Consider the following 7,937-nt stretch of genomic DNA (forward strand, 5'->3'; position numbering starts at 1 on the left):
AGTATATGGTGTGATGCAAGGATATGGAGCCCAGAGACTCAGGTTCAAAAGTTTACTTCTGGCACTGGGCAGTCGGGTGACCCTAGAAAAATCCAAGTCTCAGCTTCCTTTTGGGGAAAATAGGTATTAATACTTCTAGTAAGCGAGTACTTACAGGGTTGTGGTAAGAGTCAAATGAGTTAGTTTATGTAAGTGCTCTCTAATCTTTAAAGCGCTACATGTAAAGATCCAGCATTATTATTATCATTAAGGCAAATATTGTGCAGAAATAGGTATAAGGATAGCACAAAATAGTATGTGATAAGCATGTAAAAAGGGGGTAAAGTATTTTGGGAAGTCTGGTGAGGGAGAAGGTCGTTGTTAGTAATGGTTATCAGGGGAGGCTTCCTGTAGGAGGTGAGTAGAAATTCACTTGGGTGTGTGGGAGTTGGGGGAGGGAAGGATGTGACTATTCCAGGTGCTGGAAATAACTTGAGTAGAGCAAGGAGAAAGAACTATGTGCCTGTAGATCGCTAGAGCTTCTCTGGGGGGAGAGGGGAAGAGGGGCACCTGAGGGGCAGAAAAGGGCTAGTGTCTTTGGTCTCTGTTTTTGGTTGAGGTGCCATGTAGGGCTGCTGACGCTGGCTTTTTAGTGTGTGTGGGGGGGTTTCCTATGGAGCCGGGAAGGGCAGGTGTTAGTTGGGGGTGGGCGGTTGGGAGGGGGTAGAGGGAGCGAGTACTGAAGACAAACGTTCCCTCCTTCACCATTATGCCCCCTTCGCCCGTGTGCCTCATTATCATGGGAAAATATATTTGTAGGAGATGTGTAGACTCCTCAGTAAATACATTAATAACAGCTGGCGTTTATATAGAGCACTTTGTAAATATTGTCTTCTTATTATCCTCACAACAACCTTGAGAGGTCATCCCCATTTTATAGATGGAGAAACAGAGGCACAGAGCGTTTCATTGATTTAGCCAGGGTCATACAGATTTGAATTCAGTCTTTCTGACTGCCTCCAGGCCCACTGTTCTAACTGATGGGGAGCTTGGGTGCTTGTGCTTGTACTTGGACCCCAATTCCTCCCTAGTCCCAGAAACAATGTCTCTGACAACCACTCCCCAGCCCAAGGACACTGTGCCTAGCAGTTATTCATGCACGGGCCTCAGCACAACCCTTATCTCTCTCCCTGGTACAACTACACAGAGCCGAGCTGCTCAGGCCCCAGCCCTTAGATCATGTCTCTGGAAGCCTCCCAATTCCTTAGTAAATTCCTATCGTTTAAGAAAGCTTTCCCTTGTTGCAGAACATTCTCTCATCAAGACAGAGGCAGAGGGGTGCCTTGCCCAGCCCAAGGAGTTTTGTCCTTGGCCAGCCCAAGGACTTTTCCTCCTGCCAGACTCCAAATATCCATACCTCTGTCATCTCTCTCCCTGTCCGGTATATTCCCTGTGCTTTCTCATCCATAGCCCCCAAAGACACCTGGACCTTTAGATTACCTCATCAGTGTCCCTGGCATTTCTTTCCCATGCTCTTTTCCATATAAACCCTAGCTGCATTCTCAGTCTCTCGCAGGTTCCTTAAGAATCCTTGCCTGCTGAAAAGTGTAATAATAAACTTTTTGCCTCTTGGCTTAAAGATTGCTTGAGTTTGTGAATTCCAGACGACCCATTCTGTACTTTTGGTTTTGAGAGGTCCCAAACCTCTCAGCCCTCATCATAACCACTGTGCAGACCTATAGAAGGTCAGAACTGGGAGAGACCTTGAAGATGATTCAGACCAATATTACAAAGTAAGAAACTGAGGTTTGAAGTGGGGTGAGGATTCTACCTCCACACCACCTTTTCCATTCATTCCCATCTCTCCACTTGCAGAAGCCACCACCCTGGTGCAGCATATTTTTCAGTCATTTTTCAGTTATGTCTGACTCTTTGTGACCCCATTTGGGGTTTTCTTGGCAAAGACACTGGAGTGGTTTGCCATTTCCTTCTCCAACTCATTTTACAGGTGAGGAAACTGAGGCAAGCAGGGTTAAGTGACTTGCTTAGGGTCACCCTGCTAGAATGTATTGGAGGCCAGATCTGAACTCAGGGAGATAAATCTTGATTCCAGGGCTGGCTTTCTGTGCACTATGGCACCCCTTAGTGGCTCTTCAGTACATAGTAAGCCTTAATAAATGCTTGTTGAATTGAACTGAACTGAATTTACATCCTCATATACCTGTCTACTATAACAGTCCTTTAATGCACCTCCAGGTTCCAGCCTCTCCCCTCTCTAATCTATCCTCCAAAGCTACCAGTATTTTTTTTTATTTCTTTATTTATTTTTGGCGAGGCAATTGAGGTTAAGTGACTTGCCCAGGGTCACACAGCTAGTAAGTGTCTAGTGTCTGGTCTGAGACTGGATTTGAACTCAGGTCCTCCTGACTCCAGGGCCGGTGCTCTATCCACTGTGCCACCTAGCTGCCCCTATCAGTATTTCTAAAGCATAAATTTGAGCACGTCATTCCCCTGCTCAAAAACCTTCAGTGGCTCCCTATTGCCTCAAGGATAAAATACAAACTCCTCAGCCTGGCATTTAAAGCCCTTCATACTCTGACTTCATAGCCTACCTTCCTAGATGAGTTGTGGACTGCTCCCCTTTGCCTACTCTACTTTCTAACTGAACTGGCTTACCAGCTGTTAGTTGAATTCAGTATTTCATCTCCCACCTCCCAGTCTTTGCACAGGTGTCCTCCCAGGCCTGGAATATACTTTCTCATCACCTCTGAATGAATGCATAAAAACGCATTCATTAAATGCTTACAACCGGTGGGGCATTATGCTAAGCTCTGGAGATACAAATACAAAGTAAAATAGTCTCTGTCCTCAGAGTTTAGATGCCAGTGGGTGGGAAAACAATACCTGTATGGGAATGGTAGTCAGGAAAGAAGTACCTGGATGCTACCAAGGAAGCTGATCCATAGGGCAGTCAGGTGACATGTCCTCTCTAGGAATAATGGCAGGATGGCAAGAGGGGGTGGGGGTCTTAAGGTACTAGTGGGCTGGGTGACAGCCACATGGCCGGAGCACCTGCAGAATGTGATATGGAACATGGTCTGGGACCCCTGGTTCCAGCGGGCTAGATGAGGGAGCTCACTCAGCAATAAGACAGCTTGCCCAGTGGCTGGAGTTCCAAAGCTGAGTGAAGTAAGTCCCTCAGGGCGCTGGGTCATTTTGTTTTGGTAGACCCCCTCTAGATGCACTGTGGAGAAGTGACAGGCGGCGAGATGGCCTTGTTGGACAGTGGGATGTGATAGGAATCATGGGCTGGCCCAGAGGCCTGGGATCACTTAGATGAAGCGGGCTCTCTCTGAGAATCCCTAGATTTTTGATCCAGAGATCCGATTGCTGGGCATAACCCATACCAAGTATTCATTATATCACTTTTTGTGTGTGTGTGTGTGTTGGGGGGGGATGTAGCAAAAAACTACAGAAAGGTGGAAAACATTGCCAGGGAATGGCTCAACAAACCACGGTCTGTGAATTCAGAGAATCATGGGAAAGGTTATATGAAGGTATTCCAGATTGAGTCCAGTAAGCAAAACCGGGCAAACAATACCCACTGATGACCAGGATGGAAATGAAAAGCACACAAATGAAGTTGGACACTGTATAACCCTGATCAGCCTTGGCCCAGGAATAGGGATGGGAAATGTACCCCCTTCAGCTGGAGAGGTGGTAGATTGTGGATGTGGGTGTATGTATATAGCAACTGCTGTCAGATGTGGCTGCTATGTCAGCCTAACCTTTTCTTTGGTACAGGAGAAGGCTCACTGGAATAAAAGGTGTCAATAAAACTTAAAAATGAGAATTACAAATTTTTAATTATAAATTAATTTAAAAGAATTAATTTTAATTAAAAAGAATTAATTGAAAGAATTAATTTTAAAAGAAAAACATTATTTTTAAAATATTGTAGAGAGAAAAGAATCTCTAGTTTCCTTGAAGGCCTTAGTTCATACAAGCCTTTCCTGGTCTTTCACATTGCCAGTTTTTTTTCCACTCAGATAATCACATATCTTCGTCTCTTTATGTGTTGTATCTCCCTAGAGTAGAATGTTAAGTCCCTCAGGTCAAAGGCTGCTTTTCTTTATGTCTGTATCCCTGGGCCTGGCACAGTGCCCTTACATATTATAGATACTTAAGAAATGCTTGTTGGATTTGATTGGAATTAGGTTTAGTAATTTGTCCAAGATCCCACTCCTAGTAAATGCAGAGCCAGTATGAGAAACCAAGTCTCCTGACACCCAATCCAGAGCCCTATGTATAACACTGCACACATACCTTCTAATTCTCATAATGGAGAACCAGGAGAAAAATGTACATACTAATAATGAAATGTTAAAAAACCAAACAATGTTGAAAGGCTTGAGAACCTGACCAACACAATTATGATCCCTGAGGATGGATGAAGAAGAATGCTACCCACTTCCTGCCAGAATGGTGAATTGACTCAAGATGCAGAACAAGACACACATTTTTGGACATGGCCAATATGGGAATTTGATTTGCATGACTATTCATGTTTGTTATATAGGGGTTTTTCTTTTTTCTTTTTTCTTTTTTTCAGTAGGTGGAAGAGGTAGGAGAGATACAAGAAATGCTTGTTAATTGAAAAAAAAATTTTAATTAAAAAGTTAACTCTGCTGCTGGGATTATAGGTTGGTGATTATAGGAGGGTGAAGCTCATTCAGCTCATTCCATGCCCTGCACAAAAAAACCCAAAATGGCATCACAAAGACAGACACAACTGAAATGACTGAACAATAAAAAAAAAAAGATATGTAACTCAGACAGGAGCAAATGATCTTATGTCCATTTTTGAGTATGACATCAACTGGTGGCCTTCCCTTCCTTGTTAGCATTCATAGTGGACACCATCTTGATTTTCCAGTTACTTCTTGCATAGGTAAGTAACTTCAAGCTGTCATTGGTGGAGGAAGGTTTACTGGTCGTGTCCGCTTGCCAGTGTGGATTCCTACAACTTCAACTCAAACGTTTATTAAATACTTTGTGTAGAGCATGGTGCTAGCTAGTGGGGGAGATCCACCATTTGGAGGAGACAGACCCTGCCCTCACAGAGCTTAAGGTCTAAAGGGATGAATAGCAAGAAAATAAAACATCAACTATGTAAGAAAGATGCAAACTGACTGCTTTTCAAAGATTAAGCTAAGGTTGAAGCCATTATTGACTGGGGGGATTGAGGAAATCCTGATGAACCAAGTGATATTTGAGACAGTCTCAAAGGAAGGATAGAGGGGAAACAGCGACTATTTCAGTGACAGGGACTGGACCTGTACCAGCTAAGGTTTGGAACATGGCAGCACCATAGGGTCTATAGGCAATCAGAAGTAATATAAGTTATATATAGACTTAGAGCCAGAAGGAATCTTGTAGGGTATCTAGACCAACTCCCTCATTTTATGTATAAATGAAGAAACTAAAACTTGAGGGGGCAGCTAGGTGGCACAGTGGATAGCATGCCAAGAAGACTCCATCTTTGTGAGTTCAGATCTGACCTCAGACACTTTCTAGCTGTGTGACCCTGGGCAAGTCACTTAACCCTGTTTGCCTCAGTTTCCTCATCTGTAAAATGGCAAACCACTCCAGTATCTTTACCAAGAAAACCCCAAAAGGGGTCATGAAGAGTCAGACACGACTGAAAAACTACTGAACAACAACAAAAAACCAAAACACTTGAAAGCTTAAGTTATTTGCCCGAAGTCTCATAAATAGGGTTACAGGCATAGAGCTGGGAGGCGACCTTAAAGGTCATCTAGTCCAGTGCTATCATTTGATAGATGGGGAAACTGAGGCCCAGAGAGGTTAAGTGATTTTCCAAGGTCTCACTGGTAGAACTGCAATTTTCACTGAGGCCCCTTCCCTTCAAATCCAGCACTCCCCACCAGGCAACACTGCCTCCCAAGCTGAAGCAGGAAAAGTAAGGGAAGGGCCAAATCGTGGAGGCCTTTCCATGGCATCTGGTGACGGGAGCTCGTGCACAGTACTGGGGTGAGGAATGATGTGAGCAGATCTACACCTATGACAGTTTAGTCTGCTAGTTGTATAAAGAATGGATTTGGGGGTAGCTAGGTGGTGCAGTGGATAGAGCACTGGCCCTGGAGTCAGGAGGGCCTGAGTTCAAATTTGGTCTCACACACTTACTAGCTGTGTGACCCTGGGCAAGTCACTTAATCCTGACTGCTTCCAGGAAAAAAAAAATGGATTTAAGTTGGGTGAGAGTAGAGGGAGGGATGCTCTCCAGGCAGGTGGTAATACAATCGGGGGTCTACTGTGAAGTTGCTGTGGGAATGTTAAGAAAGGGACAATTTGGAAGATTCCATAGGACTTCCACTGCACTGATGCACCTTTGGGCTGAAACAGGAGATGTCTGTTGAATTTTGCTGACATTGAGTTTTCTCCAAACTATGAAAAATGTAGCTGTCAGGGACTCTCTGTGTGTCTTATCGCATCAAACTGAAACTCTTGTGTGGGAGGTTCTCCAACGCCTTCCTCAGTCTGTGCCTGTTTTATTTCTCCATCCTCCTGTCTGACCACCTTCCTATCTATCACTGACATTGAGGAGCTGGAGGCCAGGCCTCCTGACCAAGAACACCGTGTCCTCTCTGTCCCAGAGTGTTTCAGACGGAAGGGCACTTAGGGAACATTTTGGTCCTCAGATCTAGCCTAACCGTTCATGTTACAGAAGACTTAGCATCTGAAAGATTAGATAGATGACTTATCTAAGACCCGTCTTTAAGAAGCCGGAGAGCCAAGATCTGGCCCGAGTCTTTGTGATCATCATGTTCATGCTCCAAAGTCCTGAGCAGTTCCACCATTCTACAAAAGCTTCCTCTCTTGATCTTGGTCTTGATCTCCTCTTCTGAAATCCAAGTGTAGTCCCAACCAACTAGTGGAGATCTAAACTACTTTATGTATCTGATTTGTCTAACCAGATTGATGGCTCCCTGAGGCAAGGGAGATATTTGCTTCTTCTCCTATGTCCCTCACCTAGTTCTAGGCACACAGATGACAGTCAATAAAGGCTTGTTGATTGATTGGTTAATAGGTTACCACTAGTCCAAACTGAATGACTTGAAGAACCTGATTGAAATGCCAAGGTTTTTCCATAGCCCTAACAAATCAATTCAACAAACATTTATTCAGCTTCTGCTATGTCCAAGGAATTGACTGTGCTAGGCATCTGGGGATAGACAGGCAAAAAATAAACTCCTCAGCTTAACATTTAGAGGACTCTGGCCGTTCAGAAGTTTATTTTTCACAGAAAGAAAATAACATGTAGGTACACAGATAATCAATCGGCAAGCAAACCTTTATTAAGTGCCTACCAACACAAAGCAATTTCCAGACGGAGTGGGTATCTCACCAAGGAGTTAATTGTCACTATTATTATTTAACATAATGGAAAGTTCACATATTAGAAGTCAGAGGACCCGAGTTCAAATCATGCCCCTGTCACTTGCTACATTGTGACCTTGTCATTTAACCTAAATGGGGTCTCAGTTTCCTCAATTATAAAATGAGGGGTTTGGACCAGATTGCTTCTAAGGTCTCTTCCAGGGCAAAGTTTATGATTCTAAAGGGAGGCTCCAACCATGGCACCTCCCCTCCTCCCTTCCTCAATTAACTCCAGTGGCTCCCAATCACCTCCAAGATCAAACATAAAATCCTCCCTTTGGCATTTTAAAGCTCTTCATAGCCTGGCCCCTTCCTCCCTCTCCCATCTTCTCATGCTTACTCCGCTCCATATACTTTGCGATCCAGTGACCCTGGCCTCCTGGAAGTTCCTCACCTGTGATACTTCCTCCCTGGGCTCTGGGCATTTTCACTGGCTCTTCTGCAAGCCTGGAACTCCAGCCCTCCTCCTCTCTGCTCTGCAGCTTCCCTGGCTTCCT

Source organism: Phascolarctos cinereus, unplaced genomic scaffold (genome assembly GCF_003287225.1).
Source record: "Phascolarctos cinereus isolate Bilbo 61053 unplaced genomic scaffold, phaCin_HiC Scaffold_3;HRSCAF=262, whole genome shotgun sequence".
Classification (NCBI taxonomy): domain Eukaryota; kingdom Metazoa; phylum Chordata; class Mammalia; order Diprotodontia; family Phascolarctidae; genus Phascolarctos; species Phascolarctos cinereus.